The 20166-nt window shown below is 42.4% G+C and overlaps 1 pseudogene; it reads left to right on the forward strand.

Moving 5' to 3' along the window:
• LOC114203135 (52 kDa repressor of the inhibitor of the protein kinase-like) overlaps positions 1–18211 on the forward strand; it is a 99013-nt pseudogene extending 80802 nt beyond the window's left edge.
• The last annotated feature ends 1955 nt before the right edge of the window (positions 18212–20166 follow it).

The raw sequence follows: 20166 nt of genomic DNA on the forward strand, positions 1-20166 counted from the left end.
GATGATCAAACACCTGATCCACTAAATAAACATTATCGATTATGTGCCAAACCCTTTGCGACCACTAGGACCTGTAGAACTCTACATTTAAGTTTTTTATTGTTATGTTAATCACCATATATTACATCATTAGTTTTTGATGTAGTTCCATGATTCATTGTTTGTTCATAACACCCAGTGCTCCATGCAGAATGTGCCCTCTTTAATACCTATCACAAGGCTAACCCATTCCTCTACCCTCCTCCCCTCTAGAACCCTCAGTTTGTTTTTCAGAGTCCATCATCTCTCCTGGTTCTTCTCCCCCTCTGACTTACTCCCCTTCATTCTTCCTCTCCTGTTATCTTCTTCTTCTTTTTTCTTAAAATATGTTGCGTTATTTGTTTCAGAAGTACAGATCTGTGATTCAACAGTCTTGCACAATTCACAGCGCTCACCGTAGCACATACTCTCCCCAATGTCTCTCACCCAGCCACCCCATCCCTCCCACCCCCAACCACTCCAGTAACACTCAGTTTGTTTCCTGAGATTAAGAATTCCTCATATCGGTGAGGTCATATGATACATGTCTTTCTCTGATTGACTTATTTCAAAAGCATAATACCCTCCAGTTCCATCCACGTCATTGCAAATGGCAAAATCTCATTCCTTTTGATGGCTGCATAATATTCCATTGTGTATATATACCACCCCTTCTTTATCCATTCATCTGTCGATGGACATCTTGGCTCTTTCCACAGTTTGCCTATTGTAGACATTGCTGCTATAAACATTGGGGTACACGTACCCCTTCGGGTCCCTACATTTGTATCTTTGTGGTAAATACCCAGTAGTGCAAATGCTGAATCGAATGGTAGCTCTAATTTCAACTGTTTGAGGAACCTCCATATTGTTTTCCAGAGGGGTTGCACCAGCTTGCATTCCAACCAACAGTGTAGGAGGGTTCCCCTTTCTCCACATCCCCGCCGACATCTGTCGTTCCCTGACTTGTTAATTTTAGCCATTCTGACGGGGGTGAGGTGGTATCTCATTGAGGTTTTGATTTGGATTTCCCTGATGCCGAGCGATGTTGAGCACTGTTTCATGTGCCTGTTGGCCATTTGGATGTCTTCTTTGGAGAAATGTCTGTTCATGTCTTCTGCCCATTTCTTGATTGGATTATTTGTTCTTTGGGTGTTGAGTTTGATAATTTCTTTATAGATTTTGGATACTAGCCCTTTATCTGATATGTCATTTGCAAATATTTTCTCCCATTCTGTCGGTTGTCTTTTGGTTTTGTGGACTGTTTCTTATGCTGTGCAAAAGCTTTTTATCTTGATGAAATCCCAATAGTTCATTTTTGCCCTGGCTTCCCTTGCCTTTGGCGATGTTTCTAGGAAGAAGTTGCTGCGGCTGAGGTCGAAGAGGTTGCTGTCTGTGCTCTCCTTTAGGATTTTGATGGACTTCTGTCTCATATTTAGGTCTTTCAACCATTTGGAGTCTATTTTTGTGTGTGGTGTAAGGAAATGGGCCAGTTTCATTCTTCTGCACGTGGCTGTCCAATTTTCCCAACACATTTGTTGAAGAGACTGTCCTTTTTCCATTGGACATTCTTTCCTGCTTTGTCAAAGATAAGTTGACCATAGAGTTGAGGGTCCATTTCTGGGCTCTCGATTCTGTTCCATTGATCTATGTGTCTGTTTTTGTGCCAGTACCATACTGTCTTGATGATGACAGCTTTGTAATAGAGCTGGAAGTCCGGAACTGTGATGCCGCCAGCTTTGCTTTTCTTTTTCACGATTCCTCTGGCTATTTGGGGTCTCTTCTGGTTCCATACAAATTTTTGGATTATTTGTTCCATTTCTTTGAAAAAAGTGGATGGTATTTTGATGGGGATTGCATTGAATGTGTAGATTGCTCTAGGTAGCATTGACGTCTTCACAATGTTGGTTCTCCCAATCCATGAGCATGGAACGTTTTTCCATTTCTTTGTGTCTTCTTCAATTTCTTTCATGAGTATTTTATAGTTTTCTGAGTACAGATCCTTTGCCTCTTTGGCTCAATTTATTCCTAGGTATCTTATGGCTTAGGGTGCAATTGTGAATGGGATCGACTCCTTGGTTTGTCTCTCTTCTGTCTTGTGGTTGGTGTATAGGAATGCCACCGATTTCTGTGCATTGATTTTATATCCTGCTACTTGACTGAATTCCTGTATGAGTTCTAGCAGTTTTGGGGTGGAGTCTTTTGGGTTTTCCACATAAAGTATCATATCGTCTGCAAAGAGTGAGAGTTTGACTTCCTCTTGCCGATTTGGATGCCTTTGATTTCTTTTTGTTGTCTGATTGCTGTGGCTAGGACTTCTAATACTATGTTGAATAGCAGTGGTGAGAGTGGACATCCCTGAGGCCTTCCTGACCTTAGGGGAAAAGCTCTCAGCCTTTCCCCATTGAGAATGATATTCGCTGTAAGTTTTTCATAGATGGCTTTTATGATATTGAGGTATGTACCCTCTAACCCTATACTCTGAAGAGTTTTGATCAAGGAAGGATGCTGTACTTTGTCAAATGCTTTTTCTGCATCTATTGAGAGGATCCTATGATTCTTGTTCTTTCTTTTGTTAATGTATTGTATCACGTTGATTGATTTGCGGATGTTGAACCAACCTTGCAGCCCAGGGATTAATCCCACTTGGTCGTAGTGAATAATCCTTTTAATGTACTGTTGGATCCTATTGGCTAGTATTTTGGTGAGAATTTTTGCATCCATGTTCATCAAGGGTATTAGTCTGTAATTCTCCTTTTTGATGGGGTCTTTGTCTGGTTTTGGGATCAAGGTAATGCTGGCCTCATATAATGAGTTTGGAAGTTTTCCTTCCATTTCTATTTTTTGGAACAGTTTCAGGAGAATAGGTATTAATTCTTCTTAAGTGTCTGATAGAATTCCCCTGGGAAGCCATCTGGCCCTGGGCTTTTGTTTGTTGGGAGATTTTTGATGACTGCTTCAATTTCCTTAGTGGTTATAGGTCTGTTCAGGTTTTCTATTTCTTCCTGGTTCAGTTTTGGTAGTTGATACATCTCTAGGAATGCACCCATTTCTTCCAGGTTATCTAATTTGCTGGCATAGAGTTGCTCATAATATGTTCTTATAATTGTTTGTATTTCTTTGGTGTTGGTTGTGATCTCTCCTCTTTCATTCATGATTTTGTTGATTTGGGTCATTTCTCTTTTCTTTTTGATCAGTCTGGCCAGGGGTTTATCAATCTTGTTAATTCTTTCAAAGAACCAGCTCCTAGTTTCGTTGATCTGTTCTACTGTTCTTTTGGTTTGTAGTTCATTGATTTCTGCTCTGATCTTTATGATTTCTCTTCTCCTGCTGGGTTTAGGCTTTCTTTGCCGTTCTTTCTCCAGCTCCTTTAGGTGTAGGGTTAGGTTGTGAATTTGAGACCTTTCTTGTTTCTTGAGAAAGGCTTCTATTGCTATATACTTTCCTCTCAGGACTGCCTTTGCTGTATCCCAAAGATTTTGGACAGTTGTGTTTTCATTTTCATTGGTTTCCATGAATTTTTTAAATTCTTCTTTAATTTCCTGGTTGACCCATTCATTCTTTAGTAGGATGCTCTTTAGCCTCCATGTATTTGAGTTCTTTCCGACTTTCCTCTTGTGATTGAGTTCTAGTTTCCAATCATATTGTGGTCTGAAAATATGCAGGGAATGATCCCAATCTTTTGGTACCGATGGAGACTGATTTGTGACCTAGGATGTGATCAATTCTGGAGAATGTTCCATGGGCACTCGAGAAGAATGTGTATTCCGTTGCTTTGGGATGGAATGTTCTGAATATGTCTGTGAAGTCCATTTGGTCCAGTGTGTCATTTAAAGTCTTTATTTCCTGGTTGATCTTTTGCTTAGATGATCTGTCCATTTCAGTCAGGGGGGTGTTAAAGTCCCCCACTATTATTGTATTGTTGTCAATGTGTTTCTTTGCTTTTGTTATTAGTTGCCTTATATATTTGGCTCCTCCCATGTTCGGGGCATAGATATTTACAATCGTTAGATCTTCTTGTTGGATAGACCCTTTAAGTAGGTTATAGTGTCCTTCTTCATCTCTTATTACAGTTTTTGTTTTAAAATCTAGTTTGTCTGATATAAGGATTGCCACCCCAGGTTTCTTTTGGTGTACATTGGCATGGTAAATGGTTTTCCACCCCCTCACTTTCAATCTGGGGTGTCTTTGGGTCTGAAATGAGTCTCTTGCAGACAGCATATTGATAGGTCTTGTTTTATAATCCAATCTGGTAGCCTGTGTCTTTTGATTGGGGCATTGAGCCCATTTACATTCAGGGTAACTATTGAAAGGTATGAATTTAGTGCCATTGTATTGCCTGTAAGGTGACTGTTAACTGTATGTTGTCTGTGTTCCTTTCTGATCTTTGCTGCTTTTAGGGTCTCTCTTTGCTTAGAGGACCCCTTTCAATATTTCTTGGAGGGCTGGTTTCGTGTTTGCAAATTCCTTTAGTTTTTGTTTTTTCTGGAAGCTTTTTATCTCTCCTTCTATTTTCAGTGACAGCCTAGCTGGATATAGCATTCTTGGCTGCATATTTTTCTCGTTTAGTGCTCTGAAGATATTTTGCCAGTCCTTTCTGGCCTGCCAGGTCTCTGTGGATAGGTCTGTTGCCAATCTAATGTTTCTACCATTTTAGGTTACATATCTCTTCTCCCGAGCTGCTTTCAGGATTTTCTCTTTGTCTGTGAGACTCGTAAGTTTTACTGTTAGATGTCGGGCTGTTGACCTATTATTATTGATTTTGAGAGGGGTTCTCTGTGCCTCCTGGATTTTGATGCCTGTTTCCTTCCTCACATTAGGGAAGTTCTCTGCTATTATTTGCTCCAATATACCTTCTGCCCCTCTCTCTCTCTTCTTCTTCTTCTGGGATCCCAATTATTCTAATGTAGTTTCATCTTATCGTATCACTTATCTCTCGAATTCTGCCCTCGTGATCCTGTAGTTTTTTCTCTCTCTTTTACTCAACCTCTTTATTTTCCATCATTTGGTCTTCTGTATCACTGATTCTCTCTTCTGCCTCATTTATCCTAGCACTTAGTGCCCCCATTTTCTTTTTAAATTTTTTAAAAAAATTTTTTAATGTTATGTTAATCACCATATATTACATCATTAGTTTTTGGTGCAGTGTTCCATGATTCATTGTTTGTTCATAACACCCAGTGCTCCATGCAGAACATGCCCTCCTCAATACCCATCACCAGGCTAACCCATCCCCCTACCCCCCTCCCCTCTAGAACCCTCAGTTTGTTTTTCAGAGTCCATCATCTCTCATGGTTCGTCTCCCTCTCTGACATACTCCTCTTTTCTTCCTCTCCTGTTATCTTCTTTTTCTTTTTTCTAGAAATATGTTGCGTTATTTGTTTCAGAAATACAGATCTGTGATTCAACAGTCTTGCACAATTCACAGCACTCACCGTAGCACATACGCTCCCCAATGTCTATCACCCAGCCACCCCATCCCTCCCACCCCCAACCACTCCAGTAACACTCAGTTTGTTTCCTGAGATTAAGAATTCCTCATATCAGTGAGGTCATGTGATACATGTCTTTCTCTGATTGACTTATCTCACTCAGCATAACACCCTCCAGTTCCATCCACGTCGTTGCAAATGGCAAGATCTCATTCCTTTTGATGGCTGCATAATATTCCATTGTGTATATATACCACATCTTCTTTATCCATTCATCTGTCGATGAGTGCCCCCATTTTTTATTGCACCTCATCCATAGCCTTTTTGATTTCGACTTGGTTAGATTTTAGTTCTTTTATTTCTCCAGAAAGGTTTTCTCTAATAACTTCCACGCTTTTTTCAAGCCCAGCTAGTATCTTTAAAGTCATGATTCTGAACTCTAGGTCCGACATCATACTAACGTCCATATTGAGTAGGTCCGTGGCTGACGGTACTACCTCTTGTTCTTTTTGCTGAGGTGATTTTTTTCGTCTTGTCATTTTGTCCAGAGGAGAATAGATGAATGAGAGAACAAAATGCTAACAGCTTTACAACGTCCTCAGCAAATATACTGTATACAAATCAGAAAAGACCTGAAACCAGGGGAAAAGAAAGGGAAAGAATGAAAAAAGAAAGAGAAAAAAAAAGAAAAAAAAGATAAAAACAAAAACAGAACAATACAAAAAAAACAGAATATGATCAAATATGATCAGGCTAGTGCATAGATTAGTGGCACACACTAGATTTTGGGCGTATTCTGGTCTGTTAGAAAAAAGTGCCTCCTAAAATTTTAAAGGAAGAAAGACATATATGTACAAAATAAGGTTTGATAAAATGAAGGGATGGAACATGAGTGTAAAAATGAAAAGTATAAAAGACTTTATAAAAGGACTTGATAAGATAAGAAGTTGTTTGAAAAAAGAAAGAAGATTTAAGGAAAAAAAAAGGAAAAAGGGAGAGAATGTGATCAGGCAGGAGACTAGAACAAAGCCATACAGTAGTCATTTAGGGTATATTTTGAGCTGTTAGAAGAAACTGTATCTCAAAATTTTGAAGAGAGAACAACTTATATATATATATGTCAAAAATAAGAGTAACTACAACTCTGGAAAACAGTATGGAGGTTCCTCAAACAGTTGAAATTAGAGCTACTGTTCGATCCAGCAATTGCACTACTGGGTATTTACCACAGAGATACAAATGTAGGGACCCGAAGGGATACGTGTACCCCAATGTTTATAGCAGCAATGCCCACAATAGCCAAACTGTGGAAAGAGCCAAGATGCCCATCGACAGATGAATGGATAAAGAAGAGGTGGTATATATACACAATGGAATATTATGCAGCCATCAAAAGGAAGGAGATCTTGCCATTTGCAACGACGTGGATGGAACTGGAGGGTGTTATGCTGAGTGAAATAAGTCAATCAGAGAAAGACATGTATCACATGTCCTCACTGATATGAGGAATTCTTAATCTCAGGAAAGAAACTGAGTGTTACTGGAGTGGTTGGGGGTGGGAGGGATGGGGTGGCTGGGTGATGGACATTGGGGAGGGTATGTGCTACGGTGAGCGCTGTGAATTGTGCAAGACTGTTGAATCACAGATCTGTACTTCTGAAACAAATAACGCAACATATTTTAAGAAAAAGAAGAAGATAACAGGAGAGGAAGAAAAGGGGAGTATGTCAGAGGGGGAGACGAACCATGAGAGATGATGGACTCTGAAAAACAAACTGAGGGTTCTAGAGGGGAGGGGGGTGGGGGGATGGGTTAGCCTGGTGATGGGTATTGAGGAGGGCACGTTCTGCATGGAGCACTGGGTGTTATGAACAAACAATGAATCATGGAACACTGCACCAAAAACTAATGATGTAATATATGGTGATTAACATAACAATAAAAAAATTTTCTTTATTTAAAAAAAACATAACAATAAAAAAATTAAAAAAAATAAGAGTAACTACAATGAAGGGATAAAATATGATTATAAAATGAAAAATAAAAACTTTTTTTTTTAAAAAAGGGATTGATAAGATGTTGGTTGAAAAAGGGAAAAATAAAAATTAAAAAAAAACAGTCAACAAAAATTAACTTTGATGAACTAATGAATCATGGTAAAAAAAAGCCATGAATTCTATGTGCAGTATTCCACTAGCGCTGGAGTTCTCCCGTTCTCCTTGATCGGTAAACTTGGTCTTGGTTTGCTGGCTGTTCGTGCTGATCTTCTGGGGGAGAGGCCTGTTGCTGTAGTTTCCAAATATCTTTGCCGGAGGCTGAATTGCCCCGCCATTGTCCTTCCGGGCTAAGGAAGGTGCTCCGGTTTGCTCTCAGGAGATTTTTTCCCTGCAAGCTCTCGGTAGAGCTTTGGAGGACCAGGGCAAAAATGGTGGCCTCCCAATCTCCACCCGGGGGAGCTGAGAACTCGGGGTCCCGCTCCTCAGTGTGCCCCCAGAGAAAAGCAGTCACTCCCTTCTCCCTGGTCTCCGGCCGCACTCCGTGCTCACCCGGCCTGTGCCCGAGCGTTGCTATCTCTGGCACCCGACCCCGTGTGGAGTCTCCAAACCCAGCAGATCCATGCGCTGCGCTCCCGCGCCGCTCCTCCCCGGGAAGGAAGGGGAGTCTCCCCAGCTCTGCGGCTTTTTGGGTCCCTGCTGGAGAAGCAGTGGCCCGACTGGGCCGCGGATCATAGTTTATGGCAACACCGAGGTGAGAGCCCGCGCCTCGGCTCTGTCTCTGCAGCCGGCTTCCCCGCTCTGATACCTGGGAGCTCTGGCGCACTCAGGCACCCCCGGTCTTTCTGTGACCCCAAGGGTCCTGAGACCACACCATCCCGGGAGGATTCCACCCCATGCTTAGCCACTGCAGCGACGTCCCTCAGCCGAGCCGACTTCTAAAAGGTCCGATTTTGTGCTCCGGGGCTCTATCACTTGCCAGAATCGGCCGGCGGAGGCCACTCCCCCACCGTCTATCCTCCCGAATATCGCCTTGGATTCACTTCTCCGCATGTCCTACCTTCCAGTAAGTGGTCGCTTCTCTGTTCAGAGAGTTGTTGCTACTCTCCTGTTCGATCTCCTGTTGAGTTTGTAGGTGTTCAGAATGGTTTGATCCCTATTCAGCTGAATTCCTGAGACCAGACGAAATCTGGGTCTCCTACTCCTCCGCCATCTTGCTCTGCCGCACTTCGACATTTTGATTCTCATGGGAAAAAGGAACGTACCTGTGGATGGGCATGAAAGTGATGAAATCCCGGAGGGTCTCTTGACCCTGGATAACTTCCAAGAACTTCTGGAGTGCCAGATCCCTTCTGGTGAAGAGGTTCTTGGAAAGCGCTTTGAGTGGACAGCCGTTACCACCGGGTTGTTCTCGAAAACACAGCAGAAACAGATGCTAGACATCTGTGAGAGCTGCATTCATTTGGGAGGAGACCTTCAGGGAAGGGAGAGACTCCCGCTTCTCTTCCATCATCACTGATGATGTAGTGGACATAGCGGGGGAGGAACACTTGCCTTTGTTGGTGAGGTTTGTTGAAGAATCTCATAACCTGAGAGAGGCAATTGTGGAATTCTTGCCTTAGGAAGTGGAGGCAGAAATTTTGGCTGTAAAATTTCACACGACGAGAACTGAGGAGAGGGGTAAAACATGGAGTATGGTCGTGGCCAGGCTTACATTGTGCGCCGTGGATTGTCTTCCAAAAGGAAAGTCGGTGCTTCTAGACTTTGATAGAAATATCCCCAAGCTCTCTACACACTTTGCTCTTCCCGTGTCTTTGCTATGTGCTTGGCAAAAGCAGTGCCTCTTCTGGGAGTATCTGTGGCTTTAGGAACAATTGAGCAATTTTCTTCTCCCTTCCATCGATCTCCACACTTGCTTTTGGAGCTTGACAATGTCATTTCTCTCCTCCTGCACAACAATGAGCCAAAGGGTAAAGAACGGAAGGAAATCTGCCATTCTCAGTGGACAGGCAGGCACGATGCCTTTGAAAATTTTGTGGACCTCCTACAAGCCCTTGTTTTATGTGGAGACGGTATAAAGAGTGATACAAATAGTAGATGGAATAACTGGAGAGCTGGTTGAGCTTTTGTACTCTGTAGGGCAGTAACGGATTTTGATTTCATCGTTCCCACTGTTGTTCGTCAAAATGTCCTATCTTTTCCAAGAGCCTTTGGGAAAAACCTTCAAGGGCCAGCCTCTGATGTCTTCTGGGCAGTCAGTAGCTTGAGGGCGGTGCTGCATTCACGAAATGAAGGGATGGAAAATATTGAAGGTCATCATGGATTTTTTTTGAAGAAGCCACCAATTTGGCAACTATGCTTGAGAGTCAGATGAAAGTCCCTGGGAAATTCTGCAGAGCCCAGCAAGGTGACCTGGAATCCCAGCTCACTTCGGAGAGTGCCTCTAAAGAAACTCTAAGGGTTCACACAGTGGAACAAGTTATTCAGGAACTGAAGGGCATCTTCTCAGAACAGTACCTCAAAGCTCTTCAATGCTTATCTCTTCTACCCTCTGTCATGGGACAGCTCAGACGCAATCCATTGGAGGAGCACCATGCTCACATGTATACAAGTGACTTGCCTAATCCCGACACACTCTCAGGTGAGCTGGAGCCCTGGAGAATCAAGTGGAAATGCAGAAGAAAAGAGAGAGAGCTTCCACCCATCCGTTAGGAAGCCCTGCATCTACCGGACATCAAGGTTTTCCTAGTGTTTATGCATTGCTGAAAGTCCTAAGGTTACTTCCTGTGATGAAGGTTGCGAATGCACTCTATGAACATGGGTGAAAGCGTCTCAAAGCATAATTGAGGAACGGTGTGAGGGACCAAATGTCAAGTCACGTTGGCTTGGTATAACATAAATTTTAATATAAAACAGGATCTGGATTCAATGATGGACACATCCATGAAACTCTAGACAACTAAGTCAGAGCTTCCTACAGATAACTCCGAAACCATTACCTTGAGCCCAAACGCAGACAAAGACCCCATCAAAAAGGAGAATTATAGACCAATATCCTTGATGAACATGGATGCAAAAATTTTCAACAAAATACTAGCTCATAGGATCCAACAGTACATCAAATGGATGATTCACCATGACCAAGTGGGATTTGTCCCTGGGCTGCAAGGTTGGTTCAACATCCGCAAATCGATCTGCGTGATACAATACATTAACAAAAGAAAGAACAAGAATCATAGATCCTCTCTATTGATGCAGAGAAAGCATTGGACAAAGTACAGCACCCTTTCTTTATCAAAACTCTTCAGAGCCTAGGGATAGAGGATACATCCCTCCAAATCATAAAAGCCATCTATGAAAAACTTACAGCGACTATCATTCTCAATGGAGAAAAGCTGAGAGCTTTTCCCCTGAGGTCAGGAATGTGGCAGGGATGTCCACTATCAGCCCTGCTTTTCAAAATATTATTAGAGGTCCTAGCCACAGCAATCACACAACAAAAAGACTTCAAAGGCATCCAAATGGGCAAAGAGGAAGTCAAACTCTTATGCTATGCACATGATAAGATACTCTATGAGGAAAACACTAAAGACTCCACCCCAGAAATGCTAGAACTCATACAGGAAATCAGTCAAGTAGCAGGGTATAAAATCAATGCACACAAATCAGTGGCATTCCTATACACCAACGACAAGAGAGAAGCGAGACAAATCAAGGTGTCGATCCCATTTACAATTGCACCCAAAACCATAAGATACCTAGGAATAAATTGAACCAAAGAGGCAAAGGATCTCTACTCAGAAAACTATAAAATTCTCATCAAAGAAATTGAAGAAGACACAAAGAAATGGAAAAACGTTCCATGCTCATGGACTGGGAGAACCAACATTGTGAAGATGTCAATGTTACCTAGAGTAATGTACACATTCAAAGCAATCCCCACCAAAGTACCATCCACTTTTTTCAAAGAAATGGAACAAATAATCCTAAAGTTTGTATGGAACCAGAAGAGACCCCGAATAGCCAGAGGAATCTTGAGAAAAGAAAAGAAAAGCTGGCGGCATCACAATTCCGGACGTCCAGGTCTATTTCACAGCTGTCATCATCAAGACAGTACGGGACCGCGAAAAAAACAGACACATAGGTCAATGGAACCGAACAGAGAGGCCATAAATGGACGCTCAGCTCTATGGTCAACTCTTCTTTGACAAAGCAGGAAAGAATGTCCAATGGAAAAAATACAATCTCTTCAACAAATGGTGTTGGGAAAATTGGACAGCCACATGCAGACGAATGAAACTGGACCATTTCCTTACACCACACACACAAAGAGACTCCAAATGTTTGAAAGACCTAAACATGAGACAAGAGTCCATAAAATCATACAGGAGAGCACAGACAGCAACCTCTTCGAACTCAGCCGCAGCAACCTCTTCCTAGAAACATTGCCAAAGGCCAGGGAAGCATGGTCAAAAATGAACTCTCGGGATTTCATCAAGATAAAAGCTTTTGCACAGCAAAAGAAACAGTCCACAAAACCAAAAACAACCGACAGAGTGGGAGAAAATATTTGCAAATCACATATCCGATAAAGGGCTAGTGTCCAAAATCTCTAAAGAACATATCAAACTCAACACCCAAAGAACAACTAATCAAATCAAGAAATGGGCAGAAGACATGGACAGACATTTTTCTAAAGAAGATATCCAAATGGCCAACAGACCCATGAAAAAGTGCTCCATATCCCCCGGCATCAGGGAAATCCAAATCCAAACCTTAATGAGATACCACCTCACACCAGTTTGAATGGCTAAAATTAAAAAGTCAGGAAATGACAGATGTGGGCGGGGATGCGGAGAAATGGGAACCCTCTTACACTGTTGGTGGGAATGCAAGCTGCTGCAACCCTCTGGAAAACAGTATGAAGGTTACTCAAACAGTTGAAAATGGAGCTACCCTACGATCCAGTAATTTCACTACTGTGTATTTAACCCAACCATACAAATGCGGGATCCGAAGGGGTACGTGCACACCAATGTTTATAGCAGCAATGTCCACAATAGGCAAACTGTGGAAAGAGCCAAGATGTCCATCGACAGCTGAATGGATGAAGAAGCTGTGGTATATATACACAATGGAATAGTGTACAGCATTCAAAAGGAACGAGAGCTTGCAATTTGCAACGACGTGGATGGAACCGGAGCGTTTATGCTGAGTGAAATAAGTCAATCAGAGAAAGACATGTATCATATGACCTCACTGTTATGAGGAATTCTCAATCTCAGGAAACACCCTGAGGGTTGCCAGAGAGGTGGGGGTAGGGAAGGATGGGGTGGCTGGGGGAGAGACATTGGGGAGCTTATGTGCTATGGTGAGCGCTGTGAATTGTACAAGACTGATGAATCACAGATCTGTACTTCTGAACCCAATAATGCAATATATGTAAGAAAAAAAAAACAAGAAGAATATGGCAGGAGGGGAAGAATGAAGGGGAGTAAGTCGGAGGGTGGGTGACGAACCATGAGAGATGATGGACTCTGAAGATCAAACTGAGGTTTCTAGAGGGGAGGGGGGTTGGGGGGATGCGTCAGGCTGGTGATGGGTATTAGGGAGGGCACATTCTTCGTGGACCACTGGGTGTTATGCACAAACAATGAATCATGGAACACTACATCAGAAACGAATTATATAATGTATGGTGATGAACATAACAATAAAAAATTATTAAACAAAATGGGGGCACTAACTGCTAGGATAAATGAAGCAGAATGGACAATCAGCGATATAGATGATCAAATGATGGAAAATAAAGAGGCTAAGTACAAGAGAGGGAAACAACTATAGGATCACGAGGGCAGAATTCGAGAGATAAGAGATAGGATAAGACGAAACAACATTAGAATAATTGGGATCCAAGAAGGAGAAGAAAGAGAGAGAGGGGCAGAAGGTATATTGCAGCACATAGTAGCAGAGAACTTCCCTCATGTGAGGACGGAATCAGGCATCAAAATCCAGGAGGCACAGAGAACCCCTCTCAAAATCAATACAAAGAGGTCAACACCCCGACATCTAATAGTAAAACTGATGACTCTCAGAGACAAAGGGAAAATCCTGAAAGCAGCTCGGGAGAAGAGATATGTAACCTACAATGGTAGAAACATTAGATTGGCAACAGACCTACGCACAGAGACCTGGCAGGCCAGAAAGGACTTGCATGAGACCTTCAGAGCACTAAACGAGAAAAATATGCAGCCAAGAATGCTATATCCAGCTAGGCTGTCTTTGAAATTAGAAGGAGAGCTAAAAAACTTCCAGGACAAACCAAAACTAAGGGAATTTGCAAACATGCAACCAGCCCTCCAAGGAATCTGGAAAGGGGTCCTCTAAGCAAATTGAGAGCCTAAAAGCTGCATAGATCAGGAAGGAACACAGACAATATACAGTCACAGTCACCTACAGGCAATACAATGGCACTAAATTCATACCTTTCAATAGTTACCCTGAATGTAAATGGGCTCAATGCCCTAATCAAAAGACACAGGCTAGCAGATTGGATTCAAAAACAAGACCCCTCAATACGCTGTGTGCAGGAGATTCCTTTTAGACCCAAAGCCACGCCCAGATTGAAAGTGAGGGGGTGGAAAACCATTTACCATGCTAATGGACACTAAAGGAAAGCTGGAGTGGCAATCCTTCTATCAGACAAATTAGATTTTAAAACAAAGATTGTAATAAGAGATGAAGTAGGACACTATATCCTACTTAAAGGGTCTCTCCAAAAAGAAGATCTAACAATTGTAAATATCTATGCCCCTAACGTGGGAGCAGCCAATTTTATAAGGCAATTAATCACAAAAGCGAAGAAACACATTGACAACAATACAATAATAGTGGGGGACTTTAACACCCCCCGGACTGAAATGGACAGCTCATCTAAGCAAAAGATCAACAAGGAAATAAAGACTTCAAATGACACACTGGACCAAACGGACTTCACACACATATTCAGAACATTCCATCCCAAAGTAACGGAATACACATTCTTCTCTAGAGCCCATAGAACATTCTCCAGAATAGATCACTACCTAGGTCACAAATCAGGTCTCAACTGGTACCAAAAGACTGGGATTATTCCGTGCGTATTTTTAGACCACGATGCTTTGAAACTGGAACTCAGTCACAAGAGTAAAGTCGGAAAGAACTCAAGTATATGGAGGCTAAAGAGCATCCTACTAAACAATGAATGGGTCAAGCGGGAAATTAAAGAAGAATTAATAAAAATCATGGTAACCAATGAAAAGGAAACACAACTGTTCAAAATCTTTGGGATACAGCAAAGGCAGTCCTGAGAGGAAAGTATAGAGCAATACAAGCCTTTCTCAAGAAACAGGAAAGGTCTCAAATACACAACCTAAACCTACACCTAGTCGTGCTGGAGAAAGAGAGCAAATAAAGCCTAAAGCCTGCAGGAGAGGAGAAATATTAAAGATCAGAGCAGAAATCAATAAAATAGAAACCCAAAGAACAGTAGAAGAGATCAAAGAAACTAGGAGCTGGTTCTTTGAAATAATGAAGAAGATTGATGAACCCCTGGCCAGACTTATCAAACAGAAAGGAGAAATGACCCAAATCAACCAAACCATGAATGAAAGAGGAGAGATCACAACTCACACCAAAGAAATACAATTATAAGAACATATTATGAGCAACTCTATGCCAGCAAATTAGATAACTTGGAAGAAATGGGTGCATTCCTCGAGATGTATCAACTACCTAAATTGAATCAGGAAGAAATGGAAAACCTGAACAGACCTATAACCACTAAGGAAATTGAAGCAGTCATCGAAAAAAATTCCCAACAAACCAAAGCACAGGGCCAGATGGCTTCCCAGGGGAATTCTATCAGACATTTAAAGAAGAATTACTACCTTTTCTCCTGTCAATCTTCCAAAAAACAGCAATGGAAGGAAAACTTCCAAAATCATTTTATGAGGCCACAATTACCTGGATCCCAAAACCAGACAGAGACCCCATTAAGAAGGAGAATTACAGACCAATATCCTTGATGAACATGGATGCAAAAATTCTCACCAAAATACTAGCCAATAGCATCCAACAATACATCAAATAGATTATTCTCTATTATCAAGTGGGATTTATCCCTGGGCTGCAAGTTTGGTTCAACATCCATAAATCGATCTACCTGATGCAATACATTAACAAAAGAAAGAACAAGAATCATATGATCCTCTAAATTGATGCAGAGAATGCATTGGACAAACTACAGCACCCTTTCCTGATCAACACTCTTCAGAGCATAGGCATAGAGTTTACATCCCTCAATAGCATAAAGCCATCTATGTAAAACCTACAGCGACTATCATTCTCAATGGGGAAAAGCTGAGAGCTTTTCCCCTAAGGTCAGGAACTTGGCAGGGTTGTCCACTATCACCCCTGCTTTTCAAAATACTGTTAGAAGCCCTAGCGACAGCAATCACACAACAAAAACAAATCAAAGGCATCCAAATCGGCAAAGAGGAAGTCAAACTCTCACTCTTTGCACAAGATATGATACTGTATGAGGAAAACCCAAAAGACTCTACCCCAAAACTGCTAGAACTCACACAGGAATTCAGTAAAGTAGCAGGATATAAAATCAATGCACAGAAATCAGTGGCATTCCTATACACCAACAACAAGACAGAAGAGAGACAAAGCAAGGAGTCGATCCCACTCACAATTGCACCCAAAACCATTAGATACCTAGTAATAAATTGAACCAAAGAGGCAAAGGATCTGTACTCAGAAATCTATAAAATACTCATGCAAGAAATTGAAGAAGACACAAAGAAATTGAAAAATGTTCAATGCTCATGGACTGGGAGAACCAACATTGTGAAGAGGTCAATTCTACCTAGAGCATTCTACACATTCAATGCAATCTCCACCAAAATACAACCCACTTTTTTCAAAGAAATGGAGCAAATAATCTTAAAATTTGTATGGAACCAGAAGAGACCCCGAATAGCCAGAGGAATCTTGAATAAAAAAAAAGTAAAACTGTCGGAATCACAATTCCGGACTTCCAGCTCTATTACAAAGTTGTAATCAACAAGAGAGTAAGGGACTGAGACAAAAACAGACACATAGATCAATGGAACAGAATAGAGGGCCCAGAAATGGACCTCAACTCAATGGTCAACTCCTCTTTGACAAAGCAGGAAAGAATGTCCAATGGAAAAAAGACAGTCTCTTCAACAAATGGTGTTGGGAAAATTGGACAGCCACTTGCAGGCGAATGAAACTGGACCATTTCCTTACACCACACACACTAATAGACTCCAAATTGTTGAAAGACCTAAACGTGAGACAGGAGTCCATCAAAATCCTACAGGAGAAGAGAGGCAGCAACCTCTTCGAACTCAGCTGCAGCAAATTCTTCCAAGAAACCTCACCAAATGCAAGGGAAGCAAGGGCAAATATGAACTCTTTGGATTTCATCAAGATAAAAAGCTTTTGCACAGCAAAAGAAACAGTCCACAAAACCAAAAGACAACCGACAGAATGGAAGAAAATATTTCCAAATGACATATCCGATAAAAGGCTAGTATCCAAAATCTGTAAAACACTTCATCTCAAGTGGTTTGTCAAACACCGTCACAGGGCACATTCCTTACGCCTTCACACGTTCATGCCCGAATGCCTCTCATACCTAGGTGTATGGCTTTCCATGATTTCCTTCTCACACTTAAAGACATGACCTCTTCCCTCTGCTCTCTCTACTACTTTTGAAAACAATTCTCACGGAACAAGATTCGAATGGGGAGAGACAATCTACACTAATTATTCCTGTAGCACAGGCATGGGGCACCTTCCATGTGATGTCAAGCTTACATGGGAATAGACTACCATGTTCAGGGAAGATTTTAGTAGAAACAAGGTTTCTCTTCAGTGGTGTTTCTTCAGACTGAAGTGCACGCCGTCGGTTTAGGATCAACACATACATGTGCTGACTATGGTTTCCCCGTGAACCCAGATGGAAGCTCGAAGTCGCGTTTGACACAGAATTATTTCGCACACTTTAGTCTGTGGTTTTCCTTTGGGGAACTCACATACGTTTGAAAACCCTTCTAGCGTCTTGACCCACGGTGTTCATTGAGGGAAGCCCTCCATACAAAGTTGTTCCACGAAGAAGGTCGATCACGCTTTTCCTCTGCCTCCTTTCACGCTTGGTGTAAAGCCACTTTGATCCTTAGGAAAGGAGAAGGGAGTCGACAGACCGCTCCTCCACAGCATTGTTTTTGAAGACTTAAGTGCAGAACTCATTCCTTACGCTTCCCCCGATTTCCAGACACACACCTCTATAGGGGACAACTTGTGAGTTGGTGGTAGCATTCGACCCATATTTTTCTTCACAATTCAGCCTATGGCATTTCCTTACACTTTCACGAGAAGTACTGAAAACGCTTCTAGCTTCCTGAAACAGGATCTGAGTTGGGAGAAGCTTTCGACAACTTCTTTCTCAAGCAGTGGTATATGGCACAGTATTTGTGCCTTCACTGCGAACGTTGGAAAATTCTTCAATCTTCTTCCCTGTAGGTGGTCGTGGAAAGAGTATTTCCCTCCAGTTTTGTTTCTTGAGAGCTGAGTGTAAGACCCTTCCCATAGAGAGCAACACATATATCTCAAAGAGCTTCTTCTTCAAAAACCAAGATGTTCGCATGAAAGCCTCTTTGACGTGGCCTTGTTTCTCAGAGTTCCGTGTAAGGCTATTACGCTTGAGGCGAGCCCACGTCCATTTGAAGACCCATCCACCTGCATGACACAGGACGTAAAGGAGAGAAACCCTCCGCACAACGTGTTCCTCGCTGTACAGGATCGCGCGTTCCATCTCTTTCCTTGCACACAAGGTTTAACAAGCTGCTTCCAACCTTACGAAAAGAGATGGTAGTCGAAGAACGGCAACACTATAGATTTGTTCTAAGAGTTAAACAAACGTATGCCATCTTCCTTAGGCTTGCTCACATCATCCATTTCCATACACATCGTTCTTCATGTCACGACGGTAGGCACATTCGACACGGAGAGCTAAGTCTAGTCCATGTCCGTTACGCCTTCACACCCACTACGGAAAACACTTCCATCTTACTGAAACGGTAGGACAGCTGAGGGAAGCCTTCTTCACAAATGGTTTCTCGAGCACCGTCACAGGGTCCATTCTAGATGCCTTCACCGTTTCATGCTAAAGTGCTTCTCATTCTTACGTGTATGGCTTTCCTGACGGATTTCCTTCTCACAATGAAAACCTTGACACGTTCCATCTGCTCTCTCTCCTACTCTTGAAAACACTTCTCACGGAATAAGATTCGAATGGGGACAGACATTCTACTCTAATTACTTCTGTAGCCCAGGCACGGGGCACATTCCTTGCGATTTCACACTTACGTTGGAAAAGTCTACCATGTTCAGGGAAGATGTTAGTTGAAACACGGTTTCTCTGCAGTGGTGTTTCTTCAGACTGAAGAGTACTCCCTTTGTTTAGGATTCAACACATACGTTTTGTGACTATGAATTCCTCGCGAACCCAGATGGGAGCTCGAAGTCGCGTTTGAGATAGACTTGGTTCGCAGAGATTCGTGTATGCCATTCCTCTGGCTAACTCGCATACTTTTGAAGACCCTTCTATCTTCGTGACGGATGCATGGTGTTCGTTGAGAAAAGCCCTCTTTAAGAAGTTGTTCCGCGAGTAATGTAGATCACGCTTCCCCTCTGCTTTCTTTCACACTTTGCTTCAAGCCGCTTCGTTTCTTAGCAGAGGAGATGGCAGTCGAAAGACCGCACCTCCAGAGAGTTGTTTTGTAGACCTCAGTGTATAGCACGTTCCTTACGCTTCCTCTCATTTCCAGACACACTCCTCTCTAGGGGACAACGAGTGTGTTGCTTGTCACATGCGACCCACACTATTCTTCACCATTCAGCATGGGGCGTTTTCCTTGTGTTTTCATACCAAGTACTGAAAACCCTTCTCTCTTCCCGAAACAAGATCTGAGTTGGGAGAAGCTTTCGACGCGACTTCTTTCTCAAGCAGCGGTATATGGCCCGGTACCTATGCCTTCGCTGTGACCGTTGCAAAGTTCTTCCATCTTCTTCCCTGTAGATGGCAGTAGAAGTACTATTTCCCTCTACCGTGTTGTTTCTGGAGAGGTGAGTGGAAGACACTGACACATATACCTCGAAAAGCTTCATTTTCCCGTACCAAGATGTGAGCATGAAATCAGTTTTGACATGGCCTTGTTTCTCTGAGTTCAGCGTAAGGCTCTGTTGAGGCTAGCTCACGTACGTTTGAAGGCCCTTCCAACATCATGACACAAGAGTTTAGTGGAGAGAACCCCTCCACACAATGTGTTCCTCACTGTAGAGTATCGCGCATTCTGACTCGTTTCTTTCACACTACGTTTCCACAAGCTGCTTCCATCCGTAGGGAAAGAGATGGTAGTCAACAGACGGCAACCCTCTAGATTTGTTCTTAGAGTTAAACGCCCGTCGGCAATCCTCCTTAGGCTTCCTCACATCATACATTTCCATACTCATCCTTCTTCATGGAACGACAGTAGGCACATTCGAAATGGACAGCTAACTCTAGGGTACGTCCCTCACTCATGCCTTCACACCCACTCCGGAAAACACGTCCATCTTCCTGAAACGATATGATAGTTGAGGGA

Source organism: Eumetopias jubatus, unplaced genomic scaffold, assembly GCF_037043125.1.
Source record: "Eumetopias jubatus isolate StellerSeaLion01/CBP00866 unplaced genomic scaffold, mEumJub1_p1.0 scaffold_10, whole genome shotgun sequence".
NCBI lineage: Eukaryota > Metazoa > Chordata > Mammalia > Carnivora > Otariidae > Eumetopias > Eumetopias jubatus.